The sequence below is a fragment of the Pinus tabuliformis genome, chromosome 6 (genome assembly GCF_031772625.1).
Source record: "Pinus tabuliformis cultivar Carrire ecotype Pingquan chromosome 6, CPIR1, whole genome shotgun sequence".
In the NCBI taxonomy this organism is placed as follows: Eukaryota; Viridiplantae; Streptophyta; class Pinopsida; order Pinales; family Pinaceae; genus Pinus; species Pinus tabuliformis.
In genome coordinates this window covers 1,705,175,313-1,705,198,518 of record NC_142292.1, presented here as the reverse complement: position 1 = coordinate 1,705,198,518, position 23,206 = coordinate 1,705,175,313, and the positions used below count along the sequence as shown (strand labels likewise).

The window sequence follows — 23,206 nt, the reverse complement described above, 5'->3', positions numbered from 1 at the left end:
AGGTAAGAAAGAAGACAGTCCATCATTTGGAATTGTCTTGGAAGGAGGAGAACAGTTGCAGAAAGAAGATGAGACAATCATGTCTCATAAGTAGAGGCTTGTTACCATGGGTGACAAAAGAGAGTTGGATTTTCTGTATAGCCAAAAGAAGATTGGAGGACAAAATTTTGAAGCTACTAGAGTAGTGCAGGATGAAGCTAGAGTGGTTAAAGAACTTGATTTGATTGCCATAATCAATCAAGATGATGATGGACAATTACTGAAGATTGTCAAAGAGGAAGATGGAGGTTATGCTGGAACAAATTTACAGCATGTTGATGAAATGCTTGAAAAGAAATGGCTAAAATGTTTGCTGAAGGCAATTGAACCTGAGGAAGAATTTGCAGGTGATGAGCCAAAGAATGTTGCAGAGGGACAGGAAGTTTGGGAGGCAACAACATCTATAGTGACAGTTGAGGCAACATTGATAGCAGTAACATCAATGTTGGCCACAAGAAGAGCAGTAACAACAGTTACAGCAAAAGAAGCTACAACAGTTGAAATAATAGAATTTGGAGGCAGCAGCAGCAGGCAAAGAAATTTCCATACAGAAGAAAGGCTGGACATAGAAATTGAAGAAATATGGCAGCTGATGATGCAACAATCCAAATGGAGGAAAATAGAAATAGCAGCAAGCAAGATCAATCAGAAGTTGAACCTGATTGACAGGAAGAAGAAAATGGAGCAAAGGACAGCAGAAGTGCAGCGGCAACAAAGGAATAAAGCATTTGGACAGCTGCAGAACAAAGTGTGGGATCCAGGAAGATCAAGACCAGAAGACACATGATCAGGAGATCATGAATTTTTTCTACCTTGGGAGTCTGATGCAGGAGCATTCAGCCTAAGGGAAATCATTGTAAATAATAGACATAGGGGGGTCATGCATTTTAGGAATTAGTTTCCTAAGTAGTATTTAAGTGTGATTTAAATTAGATGCTCTCAAATAAATAAATAAGAACATGAGTAGTCCCATGATTCTAGGACTAAGGGAGAGCTTTTAGGCATAAATGAAATAGATGTGGATAAGGAGGTTTTCTTTGTTTTAAAACAGAAAAAAGATAGAATAAAGCCTCAAGAGGCTTTTTTCATGGATGCATGAATGTAGAAGCTTTAGGGTTCAAGGATCCGATTCAATGTTTTTATATATATGTATGTAAGCCTACGGGAAAAAGTGGAGGCCACTAGAGTTGATAATCGGGCCTGTGAGAGGAGAGGCCACTAGTATTGAGAATCTGGTTTGTGAGGAAGAGAGGCCATCAGAGAGAAAGATCTGGCGTGTGTGTGTGTGTATGTATGAGACCGAAGTCTCTCAATGTAAACTCATGCCTTCATATTAATATAAGCAGAGTTTCTTGACTATGTCAGAACATGGGTAATGCGTGCCTGTGATTAGAGAGAGAGGAGGACTGATCGGAAGCATTGTTCTTGAAATCTTTTCCATCTGTGTATCAGAATTAATGGTTTTTGTTAATATATATGCATGTAGCAGCCAACTTATTTTACTATGTATTGAAAGTGTTGAATCCACTTTGATTTCCTGTGTGATGTGTAATTGAAGCTTTGTGATCATTTCCTTTTTATCGCGGCGTATGAAGGCTCCTTAAGTTATTTTACAAGTTCAATGAATATCTCTGTTTGCATAGAGAATTCACCATAATTCCTTGGCGGAACACTGTTCCAAATTTGAAACATTATTAAATTGGACTCATACGATATTGGGTCCGAACCCAATATCGCATCGGAGAGGGCCTTTAAAACAGTGGGGTGTGTGAGCTCCGATATTCCGGAGCCAAAGTATTATAAAGTGCCACATAAACGGGTGTTGGGTCCGAAAGGGGCCTTTAGCATTGTGAAGCAAAAGCTCTAATATACCGGAGCCGAAATTATTATAAAGCCAAGTATAAGGACCATCGGGTCTGCAAATACCTTGTATCACTTCGGAGCGGCCGCAGCAGCGCTTAACGAAATCGCCGATCTTCCGGACCCAAAATCGTATTAAGGAGCAACTTAAAGGGCGTCGGGTCCACAAGGCCTTCAGAATTGTATGTTCCAACAGTGGGATTCGAAATATTATAGAGCACAGCGTAAGGGAGGCATCGGGTCCGTTGAACCCGTACATGTACCACGATCACAACCCGCCGATATTACGGATCCGAAACCAATATAGGAAGGAGCATAAAGGGCTATAGGGTCCACATCGTGTCGGAGATTGGAGTTAAGGAATTGTTGCGATGGTCGATAGGCGGAACCACCGATATTTATAGAGGCGGGCATATAATAATTGAAGTCCGTATGTATGGACCGAAGCGGGGTTTTATAATGTTTTCCCATGTATTAAAATATGTGTGGCCGCGGGGCTTTAAAGCTCCAATAATTAATAAAGCGGATGGGGTGGCTTCCGATAGTTATGTTGGGGAAGATTTTAATGTAAGTCCATGGTTTTAAAAAGGCTTAAAGCCTAGAATGCTTCCGATAGGGCTTTGTGGATCTTAACCACAGGTCCAAGGTTTGGGATATTTATAAGAAAGGGGATTTTGGCCGATACCCAAGATCTCTTTTCATCACTTTGGAATGTGTTTTTGCCAACATTTCTCTATTTGTTTGTTTGTTGATTGATAAATGAATGTTATGTCTCAGAGAACAAGTTTCTATCTCCTTGTCTAGCCCTACTTTGATTTGATTTATTAATGTTTCCTTAATGTTTTCTTTGTCATTATCAATCCATAGTCAAAGTTAGAATATAGTTGATTAATCTTCGTTCGAAAGAAAGTGTCGTAAAGTCTTCTTTTCCTTCGAATCAGAACTGTCGTAAAAGTCTTCGTTCTTATGAAAGATTGATTTATTGTATGTGAATATTTATTTTTGTTCATATTCACATTAAGGAAATCGGAAAGAAATACATGCATGTTGCATTGAAAAGGTTTGTGTGTGCTCATAGGAATAGTGTAGGGAAATTGGATTAGATTGTGCTCTTTGCTCTTTGATCGAAAGAAATCTTATTGCTCTATCCCTATGTAGCTAAGATTTTCATCATTAAATTGAATGGAAAGAATGTGTATCATGGTAGTTGCATTCCTAGGAATTTCAGAATACATGATGTGGTGAACTTGAAAGGAAAATTCCAAGGCAAGATCAACTTAAAATTAACATCAATTTACCTAATGGAGCATTTTCATTAACGAAAACATTTAGTGGTTCTAGGCTAGAGACGTGTTCCATCATCATAAAACAAAGCAGTTGTCGCTAACTTGTCTACAATACATCCCGAGTGTAATACCTCATTCCACGTATCTTCAGTTATATAGGGCGGTGATACAGTATGTAAAGTATATGGGAATGCTCACACTGTGCGATTTTGCATTAGATAGTGCTTATACGAATTGGGCCTCCATGTACCTTCGAGTATATATGGGAGGACAACACTAGGTTGCTATCCATCCTTAGGTAACTGAGTCGGCCACCTTGTACCCTATGATACACTGAACACAACATTCAGGGAGATTGCCTGCCCATACTTCTTAGTTCGCCAGGAGGTATTCTGCAGTTCACAGTTGCTTGGTAAACCTTTTGCATAGCTTACCCATTTTTGTTTATTTCATTTTTTGATAATAAAATTAATCAACAATCGTGGAGGAACATCAACCCTTACCCCGTCGTTCATGGAGAACAGCGAGTAAACTGCCTTTGCCACCTGAAGCTACACCTATTCGGTCAAAGTGGTCTCACTTAACTGAGTCAAGTACATGAAGACCTCCTAGTTATTCATCTAAATTACCTAAATCATCTATTCTGGTAAGTACTGAGACCCTAGTTACTCCAACCATTTTTGGTACATCCATTCTCGAAGAAGAAGTTTCACAATTAGCTGAGGACATTAGCACTGATCCTAGTGAAACAATAACCGAAGTTCTTCAATAACAAGTTGATCCTCAACTTGAAGTTTCTCAACAATAAATCACTTATGAACGTGAATCAGTTCAACCAGAAGTTAATCCAGAACCTATCACAGTTCAAACAGAAGTTACATCTAAACTTGAAGTTGTTCAAGAACCTCTTTCTGAAACTGTTGTTATTTTACCCGAACATCTAGACTTCGAGTTTCAACATTCAGAAGTTGTTACTTTACTAGAAGATGATCAAACAGTTACCCCTCAGACGTCAGTAACTACTGAAACTTCCACTTTATCAACACCAGAAATATTTTACGGACCATATGGTGAAGTTCTTCCACCTGGTTTAATTGCTGTCGAGGAAGAATTGGAAGAAGATTCTACACCTCTAACCCCATTCCACTTTGGAAATGGCCTTCATATTTACCCTCATACTCCTCATTTTACAACTCCATTTGATCCTGCTTATTTTCAAGTACCTGTCGTTTCTTTAAGACAACTTTTGTGTCAGTTAACTATGGTTGAACAATCCTCAACATCCTAGACTGTATCATCTGATGCAGCTGCTGCAGAATCTTCTGTTGCAACTTCTTTGATGTTTTCTACCACACCTAAGTCACACTTATATGGTGAATCGTCCATCCTGGTTGGTTACCAATCTTTATCTGGAACCCACTCAGGGGTTTCTTCTACACCATGGTCATCACCCATGTCCTCAACCAAAATTATACCTAGTTCTTATTTAACGGGAACTCAACAGTTTGATCCTGCATATCAATATCAAGTTGGGCAATCTGGTCAACAAAGACCTATGTATCCATTGAATACTGGATTGCCACCATATGGAGAGAAATATGCTTATTAACCTTATCCACTCTATCCCAGAGGACAATCAAATGGTAATATCCTGTAGTATTCAAGTCAACCTGAAATTCGAGTTTGTCAATGGAAACCAACAATTCTAGTTCAACTAAGGCTTATGTATCCAACACAACTAATGCAAACTGTGTCATCTATTCGTACTACACTTGTTGTTACTACTATGCCATAGTCACAAGTTCAAATTGTTGTATCTCAATCCGTACAATCTGGTCCTTCTACCTCACAACCATAAGTTTTGGGTTAAGAAGCTCAAGCTTCTCAGGTTGTTGTACAACAACCACTTGTGTATGGGGTTCAACAACAACCTTAGGTTAGTATACCCTTATTTGGATTGACCCAAGATTACACTAGTATAATTTATTCACAACCTGGTGAACCTTTCATTGGTGGGCAACAACAACCATTAAATCAACAACAATTGTACCAACAACAATAGTTGATTCAACAACCATGGCAACCACAATTTTAACAACCTCAATTCCAACAATTCCAACCCCAATTTTCTCTTGCCCAACATGCTCAACCTGGGTTTGGACAGTATTAAGCTTACCAAGGTCCTAGTCAAAAAGGCTTTACAGGTTATGGACAACTGCAAATTCAACCTGGTTATCAACAAACACCTTATGCCGAATTTGTTCAACAATAACCTTATCAAGGTTACCAAATGTAGATTCCCTATGTTGGTATGCAAAGACCTATTGCTCAGGCAATTCCATCATATCCTGGGTATGCTCAATCTGACCTAAATTGACAGTTGCCATTTTTAGCAACTTTAGAATTACTAGATTTAAATCGGCTCACTAATGATCCAATCTTATATACACCTTGGTGGTCGGTGATTCCGCATAAGTTACCTTCTAACATTTTGAAATTCAATGAAAATCCCGGAGAAGACCCATCAAATCATGTCATGATCTTTCATTTATGGTGTTCATCAAACTCAAATGATGATTTGGTTAGACTTCGTCTTTTCCAAAGAACACTTACTGGTCTGGCTGCTAAATGGTACATTGAGTTACCAAGAGCTTCTTTGGACAAATTTATGACTTTAGCCACCACATCTCTGACCCACTTCTAGTTACCTATCAGATACAAGACTAGAACGAAACTCCTAACCAACCTTAAACAGACTACTGCTACGCATATATCAGATCATATTCATGAGTGGCGGCGTCATCGTCGAATTGTTAAGACATATGTTCCTAATCAGCTTTTGGCTGAGTGGTTCATAAAATACTTGTTGCCATCAATCACCAAGGATGTGGAAAAAGGTAGGGTTGTCATAGAAGAGAAAGTAATTGCTCGTTCCCAATACTTGGATTTGATTTACACACAATCTGGCATGCTCTACGAAAAAATTCCCAATGCACCCCGACCAGCTTTCACTATTCCTCCTCCTCCACAATCGAGTAAGGACTCTCATGTTGACGTTGGTGTGATTGGTTCTTTGAGCATGCAAACAGTAGGGAGACCATCTGGTCAAACTCTTGCCATTACTAATCAAAATACCAATGCATTAGAAAAAACTCTTGCTTCCAAAGTTAATGTTGTGTTATCTGACAAAGGAAAAAATCAAAAGCAACTAGGAGACAAGAAAAAGGGGAAAAACAAGAAGAAACAAGATAATTCCCCTCAAGAAAAATCATTTGATTCCTCTACTCCAGCAAGGAAACCTCATTATCCATGTCTAATCTGTAATGACGAGAATTTTACAAGAGATTCTCCACACCGCTCAGATATCTCTAAACTTTTAAAGACTTCTAACACATCTACAGTGTTGACTGATCTGTTTCCAAACCCGGAGACACATTTGGTTGTGACAGACCATGCTTCCACATCCCAAGTACGCATGTTATCCATCACAAAGCCAGAAAATGAAGTTTTGGTGTCAACAAGAAATAAAGATTATGGAAATCCATTGTCATCATCAAATAATTAGGCCAATGATTAGCCTAATCCTTCGACTTCGACTTCATCTGAAAATATTCCACCACCTATTACACCATAATTTACAATAAAATCACCAAAGGGAGTTGTGCATAAATTGACATTTAACCCTCCGGCTTGAGTAGCTTAGAACTATAACATAGTGGAAGATCTTGCTCAATCACCTTCTGCTATGTCGACACTTGAGGTGTTACAAAACTGTCCCTCCTAGAAGCAGGCTTTATTGTCAGCAATTGGTGGAATAGGCCCCATGGATTCCAATATTGTGGTTTTTAATCATGCAGGATATACACCACAGTTACTAGCATAGTTAGCTTTCCTAATTCAAGTAAAAGCTCTCAATAATATTGTTCACCCAACTTTTATTGATGGGGGGTATCTACTTGCATTATGTCAATGAGCTGTTGGAAAACACTTGGTTCACCGTCATTATCACAATCACCAACTACGTTAAAAGATTTTGACGGATGAACATATACTTCTTGTGGGATTTTGAGTAACCTGCAAATCAAACTAGGGGGAAAAACAATTATTGTTGAAGTTGAGGTAGTTGACAAACCCCTCGATTAGAAAATTTTACTGGAAGGCCATGGGTATATGCTATGGTTACTATGGTTTCCATGTACTTTCGTACGATTGCATTACCTCATCAGGGTGGAATCACAGTGATCGATCGCTTGCCTTCTTTGCCAATAGTTCACAGGCTATGAGAAGCATTTCGTTGGTACATGGACCCCCGCTATCACTTCAAAGTGTTGGAGTAGGTCTCTTTAAATATCCTTCCCTAATGGGTACTTTTACACTACCATCACCATCTAATTTGGTGGAAGTGTCAAGAGTAGAGACTTGCAACATGATTTCCTCCACCTCATCTGATTTAAGGACGATTACTAACAATTTTGAGGTTGATAGTAATATTCAGGTAATGCCACTAAGCCCCATTGAACTAGCATAACAATCAATTTTTTGGGATTGAGTGTAAAACCCAAATCTGCATTCACCAATTGTATGGGTCGACCGTTCATTAGAATATGGTACTTCTTTGGATCCTTTCTCATGTATACATTCTATGGATGAAGGAATCGTCCAATCAATGATGATAGGAGAAGAACCTTGGGAAGATTATCATCATCGTTCCCATCTTCCAGATGACATCAAAGATTATTCAAATGAACTAAACCACCCTCCAATTGTTGATTTTCTTTAGAATTTAGTTTTCATAGACACAGTAGAATTTGAGCGAAACCTGTCAAATATTGAAGAAATGATTTCTTTTAATATTTTGACTAAGCCTAATGTTGTAGAGAACATTCATGTCAGCAAATCTTGTTCTCTATCTAAACTTGATAGTTATCGTACTCCATTTCGTGAATTTAGAGATATATTTGCATCGTCTTACAAGGAGATGCCAGGCATTGACTCTAGTATTGTTGAACATGAAATCAAAATGTACCTTGATGTCAAGCCAATTCGACGGTGGCTTTGACCTGTTCATCCAAAGAAAGCCACTGCAATTAAAGCAGAGGTTGAAAAAATTTTGTGAGCTGGTTTCATTTAGCCCATACCTCTTACTGACTGGGTTTCCAACATTGTTCGTATCATGAAGAAACAAGGGAAAATTTGAGTGTGCATCGATCATAGGGATGTAAATCAGGCATGTCCAAAGGACAATTATCCTACTCCTTTTATCAACCAGATTATTGACGGATGTGTCGGATGTGAAATATTCTCATTTATGGATGGTTTTTCTAGTTAGAATCAAATTAATATATGCTTAGAGGACCAATCTAAAACAACTTTTATTTGTCCATGGTGCACATTCGCATATAGGCAACTCCCATTCGGTTTGAAGAATGCAGGGGCCACATTTCAAAGGGCAATGAATTATGCCTTCCATGACATCAAGCACATTGTTCAACCTTACCTTTATGATTTACTAACTCATTCACAAAAGCAGACTGATCACCCACAACATTTGAGAGAAATATTTTTACGATGCTGACACTACAAGATACGACTCAATCCACACAAATGTGTGTTTTGTGTTGGTTCTGGTCGATTGCTTGGATTTGTAGTGTCTAGAGAGGGGATTTGACTTGATCCATTAAAGGTTCAATCAATTCTTGATTTGCCTCCACCTTCAAATCTTTTACAGTTACAAAGAATCCAAGGGAAGACAAACTTTCTAAGGAGTTTCATTCCTAATTATGCTGAGATGGCTAAAGGCTTTAAACGCGTCTTTTAAAAAAGGAGATACCCTTCCATTGGGATCAGGTTATGCAAGCTTCCATTGATTCTCTTAAAGATACCTTGATTAGAGCTTCATTAATGTATTCTCCAAATTATCAAAATGACTATTACTTGTATCTCACCACTATAGATACAACCATTGGCATGGTTTTAGTCCAAGAGGAAAATGGGATTGAACATATGATTTATTATTTGAGCCATAATCTCAATGATACAGAAAGTAAGTACTCTTATGTCGAGAAACTATCTTTGGTAGCTATGCAAGCTATTCAAATAATTCGCCATTACATCCTGATACGTAAAACACCTATCATTTCAGATTGCAACCCTATGACATACATTTTTTCACGTCAATTGCTAGGGGGAAAATACTCAAAATGGATAGTCATTTTAGAGGAGTTTGATCTGGAATTCATCAAGTCCAAATCAAAGAAATCTCTAGTTTTCGCAGAGTTACTTTGCAACCTTCCCTCAACCTCCAATGATTCAACATCTGAACCATCGATTTTGGATGAGTCTTTATTTCTGATATTGTCATCTAACACGTGGTATGGAGATATACTGATCCATCTCCAGACCCAAAATTTCCTGCCTAATACCTCTTGCTCGCAACAACGACGTATTCGATACCAAGCCAGAGATTATATGATCATTGGTGATTCTCTTTACTGTCATGGTATTGATACAATTTTATGGAGGTGCCTCATGCATGAGGAAGCCGAGAAAGCATTGAATCATTGCCATTCAGATGCCTGTGGTTGACACTTATCTAGATATGCAACCGCATGGAGAATTCTCTGTGCCGGTTACTTCTGGCGAACTATATTCAAAGATTGTATTATTGCTATCAGAAGCTGTCACGCATGCCAGATATATGACCGCAAAAATAGATTACCACCTATACCATTGCATCCAGTTGTTGTTGTTGCACCATTTGCCAAAGGGGGCATTGATTTCATTACATGTAACCCCACCTCGGCTGGGGGGCATGGGTATATTATAGTTGCCATTGACTATTTTACCAAATGGGCTAATGCGATGCCAACATTGAACAACAGTGGAAAAATAACTGCTCTTTTCCTTTCTAACCATGTGGTTGCCCGGTTGGTGTACCACAAGCCATAGTTACAGATCGTGGGTCACATTTTCGTAATCACATGATGGCTGAGTTGATTGCTAAGTTAGGAATGTCACATGATAGTTCTACCCCTTATTACCTACAAGCGAATGGACAAGTTGAGGCCATCAACAAAGTCCTGAAGTAGATGTTGCAGAGAATGATAGGGGTTCATAAGCGAAACTAGCACTTAATCCTGTACACTACCTTGTGGGCATATTGAACCTCATTGAGAAATGCAACTGGATTCACACCCTTTTAGTTGGTGTATGGTTTGGAAGAAATCTTACTGATACAATGTGAAATTTCATCTCTCAAACTCACGATTGACTTGTTACCCGACACTTTTGATGAAGAAGTGCATTTCTTGGAATTAATCCATCTAGATGAAACCTATCGTGATGTTGCATTGGCTAATGAAGCACATAAGAAACGAATCAAGGCACAATATGATAGAAATGTTAAGCCTCGTATCTTGTCAGAAGAAGACCTGGTCTTGCTTTATGATTGGGAAGCTGATAAACTTGGAGCAGGGAAATTTGAACCAATGTGGATGGGTCCTTATATTTTCAAGTGTGTTCTGGAAAAGGGTGCCTACAAGTTAGTAGATTATGATGGGATTCCATTGTCGCAGCCCCAAAACGAGCTGTACCTCAAATGTTACTATGCTTGATTAAGTGTAGTAAAACTCATTGTATATATGCTTTCATTGCATGTGTGTGTGTGTATCTTTTAGAGTTTTTATCTGGTTAGTAATCTGCTTTTCATTTCTCTTAGATGTCAGAGTCTTCAAAACCTTTTGTTCGTTACGTTGATGGTGCAAGTCATAGTACACAGAACTTGTCTTCTCCAGGATGGGATATTTTCTCTCCAAGTGGTGAGTTAGTGAGTTTTCAAGGGATTTGTATCGGTCGATTGATGAACAACATCACTGAGTATATCGTGTTGATTGAACTACTCTCTGATGCCATTTCACTTGGAAATCATCATTAGGCTGGATGCGCAACTCGTTATACTACAAAAAATGAACATTTATACTGTCTTAAATCCAACAATTTTTTGTATGTTCCTTAGTGTTCGTATTTTGGAAAGACATTTTGAACACATTCAATATCAAAATATTTCTAGAAATCTTAACACATTAACTGATTCTCTAGCGAATTATGTGTTAAATAGACATTTGCAATGCATGTAAAAGTAATATTTTCAATTCACATCATCAGTTGAAAAAGATTGCATATAACCATAGAAAACTCTCAAAGTAAAATAGATAGGTGTTTTAATTTTTTTTAGAAAATTTGTGTCCAAGACACGTTCGGTCATCTGACCCAAAAAACTCAAAATGCATGCAAAACATCCTAAGTAGATCTAGTGGTGCTCATGGTAATAGGCCACAGCCTGTGCTATCATACGCAAAAGCCTCACCCAGTGGCTATGAACACCAATACTGTGGTGTTGTAGCCTCATAGGTAACTCCTTGATCCAGACATCCATAATAACAAGGGTTAATACCTCTATGTGATATTACAACTCTTCTAAGGTCTTGACCAAATCTAAGTCCTGGAGAACTTCTCTCCCAATGTTTCTCCACGCTGGCCCACCTGCAACTTGTTGGTTCCCCGCTGGTCAAACAGTACACACATCTTCATGCATAAGAATGATTTTAGTTTAGTCTTGGAGACATTAAAAACACAAAAACATGTAGAAACTTGAAAGATCAAAAACCAATTTTGGTCAAACAATTTACCCATAGCACCCAATTGTGCTCCAACTGGTAGAATCAAATTTGGATCTCCCTAGAAATCCATCCATGAGTATGGATTCTCCTCAATGACAAGATGTTGTCGCTTGAGCCAGCTAAAGAATGCAGTGGAAAAAATAATTGTTGACTGACCCGCATGTCAAGCCATCAATTCGACCCACCTCTGCATATGTGGATCTCTAGGACCAGCTACACCCAATGATAGATGCTATGGTTGAATCAATGGGATTCTCTCTAAGGTAAAAGCGATTAAGATCGAACCATAGAAAAAATTATTCGTATTACCACTTTTTACCTTGCACATTTTTTCTTTTAGTGAAGAAGGCACAACCTCGCACCAGTTGAAAACTTTTGGCTCTAGACACTCCAGTGCATACTGCATATAAGATCTGTTCACCAGATGTAGTGTCACACTACCAGCCAATTTTGCGATTGTGAAGAGGATCATTCTCAAAGGAAAGTCACCTACATCCCTGATGTTTATTTTCTCATCCTTACTAGGCTGTGTACCTGGATGACAAAACTGTCTAATATAATCTCTCACTGATTCACCTCCACAGGAAAATCTAGAAAGTGAGATGGGGGCATCTCACCTTGATAGTATGGTAAGAAAGTAAATATCATCAATATTAAAGGGACTATCTTGTCCCTAATGTGAAAATTCTGATTTGTCGGATCCCATGCATGAACAAGGAACTATAGTAGTTATATTTGTTTCCTCATTCTGGACAACTTGAAGTATTTGAGTAACCCACAATTTTTAAGGGCCTCAACTGTACCTAGATTGTTTAGGGAACTATGTATTTTTCTTCATGCTCTCTTTCTCACCAGGTAATCAAAATTCTGATTCGATGAATTCTTGAAACACAATCATAAGCTTAGTTATGATCCTTTCCATGCAAAAAATAGGACAAATTTTGGAGCAAACAACTAAATCAAACTTGGGAAACTCGCCCAGCGCAGCCTAGGCACAGAGATAGTGCACTGCAGAGCATGCAACATTCTAGTTGGGTGTTCCTCAGTCCAGCCTAGGCATAGAGACAATGCGCTGCAAAGCATGCGGCCTTCTATCTGGGTGGTCTTCAGTGCAGTTTTCAATGTGAAAGCCTGCACTGATCCCAGAGCGAATAAATGAAACCCTAGGGGCCCCAAAATACCCTAAAACTGGCATGAAATGACAAAAGAATGACCTGAAAAGAAAGAAGAGAGGTTTCGATCCTACTTGGTCCAGACGGCTTGAGAAATGGTCCACAAAATCTCTCGCAATCAGCTGATGAAGTTCGAGGTAAAAACTAGTTCAGAGCACAAAACTGAATAGTAAGTGCCAAATGGTAAAAATTTCATGGTAAAAGCTTGTTTTATGTTTATTTCATGTTCATTAATTGACTAAACATTAATATTTGCCTATTTTTTCCTATGAAACATTTATTTTTTAATCCATTCAGTGGTGTTTTGAGCAAGTTTTGCAACTGACTTACAGAATTTGACATGCTCAATTGTAAATTGTACCTTTGACCATAGAGCACACTTTTATCTCTTTTTCAAAATCCATTAAAAATGAAAAAGGAACCCCCTTGGAGTCCTCTTTAAGATCTTTTCAGACTCTCTAAACATGAAAATATTGTCAAGCGCTTGTCCTTTCTAGCTTGTTAATGGATTGGAAACAATATCTCTCTTGTATTATTTTACACTTTTTCGGGCTTGAGAGATTAATTTATGAAAAAGAACTTGTTGAGTTTTCTTTTTGTCCCCTTTCAAACTCTCTAAACATGAAAAGGATGAAGTTATCTTTGTTGTTAAACTTGTTAAAACATCAAATAGTGACAAACTTGTCCATCTAGACAAGACCAAATTTCCCCTTCGCTAGACTCGTTAAAACATCAAATAATGATGGATTCACTCGAAGGGTGGAATTATACAACAAGCATATGTTATCCTCCTCAAGCATGATAAAAATAAAGAGGTATTGGTGATCAATGACTGGGGAAAATGGGAAAAAGGGAAAAACCACTTTATGGTAGTAGGTCGCTCTTGAACATGACAGTTTCACTCCATCACCGTGACTATCTGGGTTGGGTTATTAACTTGATGGTTATCACACCATTGGTCTATCATACCATCCATCACTTTGTTTTGGGTCAATTCTACCAATTACTTTTAGTGTCGCTGACATGTTCAAGAGAAGTCATTCAGTCAAAATTCATCCCTTGCAATACCATAAACCTTCATTTTCATGACCGCCATTCCTGAACCTTGTGTTGTCAGTCAAATTCCATCTCAAAAATCACTACACTCATTTCATGTCATTGATGTGGGATACATCAAGGCCCTCCTGCAGTGCATCACTTCTTGTCGACATCGGCATATTATCCAAGAAGTTGACTTAGAAACACCCTTCCAATACCTTGAGGCTTGCATGCATCAATGACAGGTTTCTCACTTTCGGCGATAGGTTGACATCAATGGCTTTCGACTGAAAGACATTGTATGGTGTTCGACATCAAATCATCCATTCACACCATGTAGAATGTATTGCAGTACCTTGAGGATCATTATCATTATCAGTGATTTCTCTTGCATCTTTTAACAACTTATATCATTGGTTGGTAATCAGATGGTGTCTTCCCATGTTCGACTTCAGATCACATACTCACATGGTTAGACTCGTACTTGAGCGAACACCTGAATGAGATAGAAGACCCCAAATCTAGTTTCATCCATCCAAGCTGCGATTTCAGGAGTACTAAATCATATGTACAATGGCTTTACATTGATAATCATTCCAATCATGGGGGCATATATGTAGACGAATATTTATGTACATGTAATGAAATTTTATAAGTTGAGCATGGGAATGCCTTCCCTCAGCAATTCATGTAAAATCAAAAAACATGATATACATATATATATACATACATACATATATATATATATATATATATATATATATATATATATATATATATATATATATATATATATATATATATATATATATATATATATATATATATATATATATATATATATATATATATATTGTAATTGGTGTAGGTCACCTTCCACTTCGATATCTCCTCATCACATTGCAAAGAATTTCATTCGACATTGGCATTTTTTCAACTTCATGTTTTAGGAGACAACTGTTACAGATCCATTTGGGCACATCACTCCCATCATCCAGATTAGTGTTTTAGGGCTCATCAAACCCTAATTTTAGTTGCTACATACCCTAAACAAGTCACCCCTTTGAATGCCTCCCTTCGAGATAGTTTCATGATATAAAGACATCCAGAAATAACCTCTAGAGGGACCAGTACAGGTAGGCCCATGTAAGGGTGTCCCCCAGAGCAGTTAAGTCCATGCTAGGGTGATTTGTAGAGCACTTAGGCTTCCTTTCACCTTCGCTGGGCGAGATTGAGTGAAATTCAGATAGGGTTTGGGGAATACTCTTATCTTTTGGAGTCATCTAGAAGGTTCCCTCACTTATCAACTACTATGAGCTTGAAAATGGATGAGGAATGAGTTAATATGCATCCTATCCTCTCATCCCTTCCTCCATGGAACTAATTCTAAGTATGGAAGGCCATTCAATGCCACCATTTATGAAAAAACCTCCTTCATCATCCTATAAATTGACCACACATCTAAGTGATCAAGGGGCTGGATTATGTTGAATTGTAAGGAGATTTGGCTTTGAAGCAAGTATTGTAATGCCACAAGTTTGTCATGTTTTTGATGTCATGTGGATGGGATCCAAGCTGGAGGAATGGCTTTGAATCAGACACCAATGGTTGTAATTCCTTCTTCTATCCAATAAAGTGTTTGAACCTTTATCCCATATGTTTGTATTGTTTTCTAGTGCTTATATGTGTGAATTGTATCTGATTCCTTTCAGTTATATTCAATAGATCTTTTCATTTGATCTATTCTTTGTTTCTATTGTGTTTAAAGGTACTTCTCAATCTTATTAAGTATAGGAAGGAGCGACAGGATCGATACAAGGGAGATGCGAGGAAATCAGAACTACAAGTAGGTCTTCTTGTCTTCTCACCTTATCTATTACTTATAGGAAAAGACAAAAACACTTTAAACTATTGTTCTAGATATGGTTACTTATCTAGGGAATTAGTATTTATCCGTAGATACCAAATTCTCCAAAACACATATTCCCATGACTTTATTCCTTTCAAAATTTATATTTTGGCTATGGTGATGATTTTTGTCCTTTTTTCACCTTATGATTGATGGTCGACCTAATTATTATTTTGCATGTTATAGACATTTCTCATCCTTTGCCACCATTTTTGATGCCTATTTTCCGTGCAGAATCAATATGGATTTATCCTCCAATTATGAAAAGATATTGTCAATTCATCAAGATTAATCAATGACCACGGTTGACCCTCAAATTTTATAGGGGGAAAGAAGGCGTTGTTTCATGTTATGTTCACTCAATTTCCATATTTTGTGTAGTATTATTACCATATTATCATATGAGCTCCACCATTTCCATTTGCAAACTGTTCCTTGTTGAATGACTAATGATGCAAGGCCATTCAGTATGCTGTGAACTAACCCAATTGCAAGCCATGGAGGAAACATGTAGTATTTTGAATCAAATAGGATGGCTGGATTATTTTAGACGATTGCAGGATTCAACAATGAAGCTTCACTCAAATTCATGCAAAATTTGAATGTAGGGGTAACAATGGTAAATAACGTGCATATAAAGATAAATGAGGAAATAATAACATAGATAACATACCTCCCGTCAGAAGGGAAGAAATTGTATGAGTACATACATTGCTACAAAATGTGGCCCTTTTATTTTCAAACCAAGGGGAAGAACTAGTCAAGAAATGGAAAGGGTATAACCCCAATTCACTTCTAGAACTTTGGAAATAGTTAGTATGCATTATTCAGTGATACATTACTTGTGATGAAATGTATGATGTAGTGCAGGGTCATCATCTTAAATTAATGGAATATTGAAGACAAAAGTAGTCTCAAACCTTCCTTATTTTATGCATTCAAGTTTACATGAAACTTCTGGTAGATTAAGGTCTAAAGATCAATTTTTAGTTGTTAGCCATCATGAGCTCATTAAATTTCTAGTTGTGAGGATTTTGAATCAAATACAACAGAGTTGGGATGGATTTTTAGGAAACCCTAGGGGTGAGAAAGAAATTCCCTTAGGAAGTGAAGAAATTGTTGAAACACCTGGAAATATTTTAGTAGACAATGAAAATGAAGAAAGAGGTAGTGAAACCAACCAAAATGAAACCTAAATGATAGGGGATGCTTCACAAGAATTTTTGCAACTTAAAATTTTGACTCATTAGAAACTTAGCAGAGAAGAAAAATGAGAGGCATCATTTTTTGCCTCTTTGCCCTAAAGACGATAAGGTCATTGAGATTAGTTAAGCTACATTAGGGACAGAGTTCCTTAAACAACCTTGAGTAGTCAACAAAATAAAATTTAATTCAAGAATTTTCTGACACTAGTAGAAAATGTTGAAATTAGTGGCTAGGTGACTAAAAACATTAGTCACCACAACTTTTCCAAGTGAAACACTACCAAAAATGAACAATCTTAAGTGACCCAACTAAAAACAACTAAAATAAAAGACTAATTTAGTCTCAGGTTAAAATATACAACTAGATAATAAGTAATGCAACTAAAAATGACTAACGTGAATGACTAATTTAGTTTAGGAACAAAAATATGACTACTTAAAAAGTACTACAATAATACAAATTAGTCATTTATGTTAGTCATTTTAATTGTGCACTGTGTTTTTTGGATTGTGATTCCTTTCTCTTACATGTTGTGATAGCTTGTTATGTTATAAATATAGATGATATTGATGTAACCTTTGACTCAATTGGAGGGTTAGAATAGGTTAAATAGGAACTTTATGAGTTGGTTATTCTTCCATTACAGAGGCCTAATTTGTTTGGGTAGTGCAAGTTCCTCAGTCCTCTGGTGTTTTGGTGTATGGCCCTTCTGGAACTAGGAAAACATTACTTGAAAAGGAAATAGCAAGAGAATTAGGGGTTGTTTTCATCAATGTAAGGCTAGCCAATCTTGCACTAAAGACAACTCGTATTAATATAGAATTTGATAAATAAAAAAAATCAACTATTAATTTTAATATATTCTTTGAAATATAAATTAATTGATTAGGCCTGGAGTATGCCCTAAAACTACTTCTTCTTGGCTAAGAGCTCATCTTTGTTGAACATAAGGAAACATGTTAATGGGTGAAGACACAGAGGCATCTGGTAAGCATGAAAGCCTGCCCCTTTACAAACCACCAACGGGTCATTCCAGGTGATGTGGTTTTCCTTGAATAATAGTGGTGAGTTAGGATGCATTCGTAGATAGAAGCTGGAGATGGATGTCCTCACTTCTAGTTTGAAAACTGAGTTATAATAGGGTTTCCCATTATTGAAAAAATACAAATTAATCAATTTGCATGGGATTTATTTTTTATTAAAATTAAATTGAAAATGGAAATCAAATTGTAAGATTACATGTTTCAAAATAAATAAATAAAACTTTACACCAAGACTATTGTTAATAGATAAAAATTCTTTTACACCATTTTAATTTTAATGACAACATAAATGCATCCTATTATTATTAAATTAGGGAAAATATAATCCCTCCAAGCACATTAAATTTGAGTGATATTTCCAAGTAGCGAGATTTTGTGACATATGGAAAGTACAAAATATCCATCTTAACTTTAGACTTGAATTTGAACAACACTTCCATGCTTCCTTCTAAGTTCATCTTTCCTCTTTTGGACTAAAACCCCATGATTTTTTTCAGGGTTTGTAGCAATTTCAATTTGTGAGTCAGTCTGAGCATTCTGAAAGCAGTGGTATTTGTTAAGCTTATTAAGAATCATGGGATTATCTACAAGAGGCAAGCAAGTTGTTGCACCAACAGGCAGGAAACAACAACAACAGGGTGGCCTTGGGTAGATACTGTTTTGGGTTTTGACAATGGCCACCTTATGGTACTTCATCGTAAAAATGTTCTCTTCAAAGTAGCATGTCTATCAAGTGCTTCAAATATCAAACCTATTTTCTAAGGGTGATACCATGCTCAGGGTTTGATTCTGTGTCTGTGCCCTATTTTTTATGCCCTTTATATTTTTAATCATATAACCGCAAGAGTTTTGAACCCTGATAACATCAAGTTTCACACATTTTTATGTTTGAAAGCTAGAAAGTGTCATTGGATAAATAAGAGGAGACCTTTGTTTCACTATGCCTATTGATTGGGTTGTTACATGATCGATTTGTCCATCTTCTGTATCCCTGAGATCTCATTCAATTGTCACCAAGTGAAGGAGTATGGTCATTGGGTTGGCTTGTGGGTCCATCTGCATTTTATTTATATGCCCTTCTAGATCTAATTTTGACACCATCTTCCTGGTTAATATCTTCTCGAGGGCCTTCACACTAGATTCCCTCATTTTTTCAGGAGGTCATCCTCTCTCTCTTATGTGGACCAAGTGTAGGGACACATAGTGTAGATCATGTCCTAAAAATGTATGCCATTAGGGAAGCATTATTTTTCTTGTTCCTTATAAATAAATGTCATCAAATAGAAGTTTTATTTGTCACCATTCTATTCTTCATTCACCAAGCCAACATATTCATCGATTGCCTCAAAGAGACCTATTTCGTTCTCAAGATGTATATCTACCTCAAAGTTTTTTCTCTATATTTCACTGGTACACTGAACATGACTATAATGAAATCAATGTTTTTTTCACTATCACACTCAGTGTAAAAGACCAACATATCATCAAAGTAGAAGGCATAGGATAATTCATGTGTGGGAAATTGTTGATTTCATGATTTGAAAAATTTGTGCAATAAGAAAAAGTTTTTTTCCACCTTATGGCATGCATCAGCTTTTACCCCCACTTAAAAATATTGAAATAATCAGTTTGTTTTCATATCCATGACTAGGGATGAATTTTTTGTTGTGTTAATGTATAATGCATCTTGAATAGGCTCAAGTTTACTCATGGAGGTTTCACCTTTCATTCGTTACAATTTCGAGACAAAAATCTATTTTCAGAGGGGACAAAATCATCATGTGACAAATTCTTATCAGAAATTCCCAAATTTGTACCAAAACCATCATGCGACAAATTGTTATCATAAATTCTCAAATCTGTACCAAAATTTCAGTTTTCCTTTATGAAAACTGAAGCTCAAGTCTACTCCTCGAACAAAAGAGGGCTTCTATTGGGGCTGGACATGGACATAGGTTGTGAAACATCTACCTTTCCTAATAATATTTCAAGTTCTATGCCTAGAATCAAAATTTGACCTTGCATTGGATTTGAAAATTTTTCTTCAATTGTTTCTTTATCACTCTCAAATGGAGGACCAAAAATGCTTTCTTCTTGACCTTCCATTGAACTTGAAATTTTTTCTTCAATTACTTCTTCTTCACTTTCAAATGGAGGACAAAAAATTCTTTCTTCTTGACTAGTTTTATCAACTTTAAGGTCGAGGGCCTTCTTCAACATGGTGAAAGTCTTATTTTTTTCAACATGGGGATACATCAGTTCCTTCACAATGTTCCCTTACCAAAGTTCTCAAGCTAGCCATTTTTTAGACCAAACTTAAATAAGGAGAAGAACATCTACAATAAGGAGCTCGAGTTATTTGGGGTTTATCAGGTTAGGGTTTCCAAGGTAATGGCTAGAGGGTGCTTTGTTCCGTTGAATGATTTTCGAGGGAAATATGGTTTGGTCCATATTTGATAGTTTGCAAGCAGGAGGTTGGTTAGTGTAAAGGAAGCCATTAAGAGAGATCAAGAGGTTTGGGTCAAAGTCATTTGTATATCAAGACATAAAATGAGCCTTTCCTTGAGGGATGTTGATCATAAAACTGGTGAGGACCTGTTGCCAATGAAGAAAAGCACCGATGATGATGCTCTGAGGGCCAATCCTCTCAGTTCCAACCAACTCCCCACAAAGAGGACTAGACTTTCAGGTGTCACCATTTTAGATGAGGAGGAAAACATGCCTTCCTGGAGGCCCCTGAAGAGAATGAGCTCTCCCGAGAAGTAGGAAGCAAAGCAACTGGTTGCATCTGGGGTCTTGGATGTGAGGGAATATCCTATGTATGATGAATATGGTGATGGAATGCTTCAACAAGATGAGAGTACTATTGAGGAGAAGCTCGAGATAGAGTTGAATGAGGATGAGCCTACTTTCCTGTATGGGCAGACTCATTACTCGATCATTGTTTCACCTATGAATATTGTGAAGAATCCTGATGGTTCACTATAGAGAGAAGTGATGAAAAAGTTAGTGCTTGCGAATAAGCTATGCGAGCTTCAAGAATAGTAGCAGAGGACCATGTTGGATTCCATTCCCAATGATTTGAATCAACCGTGGGAGGATCCAATGTTAGAGACAGGTGAGAGGCATCTTGCACAAGAGTTGAGAGGGGCAGGGCTTTCTTCTTATGATATTCCTGAGTGGAAGAAGGATGCTTTTGGTAAAGAACCAACATTCAAACAACAGTCAAGTATCTTGATTTAGGAATAGAGGCAGAGCCTTCCCATCTACAAGTTGAAGAAGCAATTTATCTAGGCAGTGAATGAAAACCAAGTTCTAGTTGTCATCGGAGAGACTAGCTCCAGAAAGACCACTCAAGTGACCCAATATTTGGTAGAGGCATGCTACACTACTATAGGTAAGATCGATTTTACCCAACCTCATAGAGTGGAAGCTATGTTTGTAGCAAAAAGAGTAGCAGAGGAACTTGGATGTCGTTTAGGGGAGGAGGTTGGGTATGCCATTCATTTCAAGGATTACACTAGGCAAGAGACTGTGATTAAGTACATGACCACTAGTATACTTCTTAGATAGATCTTAGTTGATTAATAACTATCTCAGTATTCGGTAGTCATGCTTGTTGAGCCCCACCTGAGGAAAATTCACACATATGTGTTGTTTGGGCTCATGAAGGATTTGGTTAGACCTAGGCCTGATCTTCAATTAATTGTCACCTGTGCCACTCTAGATGCAGAGAAATTCTCAGGATATTTCTTCAACTGAAATATATTCACTAACCTAAGGTGGAATTATCTCATAGAGATAATGTATACCAAGTAGTCGGAGAGTGACTATTTGGATGTTTCATTGATCACGGTCATGCAGATTCACTTGATAGAACCAAAAGGTGATATTCTTCTTTTCTTAATGGGACATGAGGAAATTGATACTGCATATTAGATTCTTTATGAGAAAATGAAAGAACATGGAAAGAATTTTCCTACAATCAATATCTTTCTCGTATACAATGCTCTTCCTAGTGAGATGTAGTTAAGAATTTTTTAGCCTGGTCCTCCAAGTAAAAGAAAAGTGGTTGTGGCCACCAATATTGTAGAAGCTTCCTTGACCATTGATGGAATCTACTGAGTTGTTGATCTTGGATTTTCTAAGAGGAATGTGTACAATCTAAAACTTGGTCTAGATTCACTGGTCATTACACCAATTTCTCAAGAATCGGATAAGCAACATGCTATACATGCTAGTCGTACAAGTCCTGGTAATTGATATCGTCTATACAGAAAAAATTCATATCACAATGAGATGATACCCACCACTGTGCCAGAAATATAGAGGATTAATCTTGGACTCACGACACTCAACATGAAAGCCATGGGACTCAATGACCTCCTCTCCTTTGATTTTATGGATCCCCCTCCTCCTAAAGCACTCATATCTGCAATGGAACAACTGTACAATTTAGGAGCTTTCGATGAGGATGGTATTCTAACCAAATTGGGGAGGAAAATGGATGAATTTCCACTAGAAACTCATTTTTCAAAGATGCTCCTTTCCAGTGCTGATCTTTGTTGTAGCAATGAGATCTTGATCATAATAGAAATGCTTCAGGCACAGACAAATTTCTACAGGCCTCAAGAGAAGCAAGCTCAGGCTGACCAAAAAAGGGAATTTTTTTTTCCAACCAGAAGGGAACCACTTAAGATTATTAGCCATGTATGAGGCCTAGAAGGAAAAAAAAATTCTCAGTTCCCTGTCGTTTTGAAAATTTTGTGCAGTCCTGCTCTTTAAGGAGAGCCCAAGATGTGAGAAAGCAATTGCTAATAATTATGGAGAGGTGTGTTTACAAGCTTCTTGGAATTATTTTTTATTCAATGCCTGTTGAAATTTTAATATAGTCCTTTTGTTTTTTTTCTTTCGACTCTTGCAAAATATCCAAAGATTTCTTCCCACGGTATGCTTGAAGGGTACCGCCCTGCAT

The 23,206-nt window shown here is 37.4% G+C and overlaps 1 pseudogene; it reads left to right on the top strand.

The window, feature by feature from the left end:
* Window positions 1-106: 106 nt before the first annotated feature.
* Window positions 107-23,123, top strand: LOC149265553 (putative pre-mRNA-splicing factor ATP-dependent RNA helicase DEAH5 pseudogene; annotated as a pseudogene).
* The last annotated feature ends 83 nt before the right edge of the window (window positions 23,124-23,206 follow it).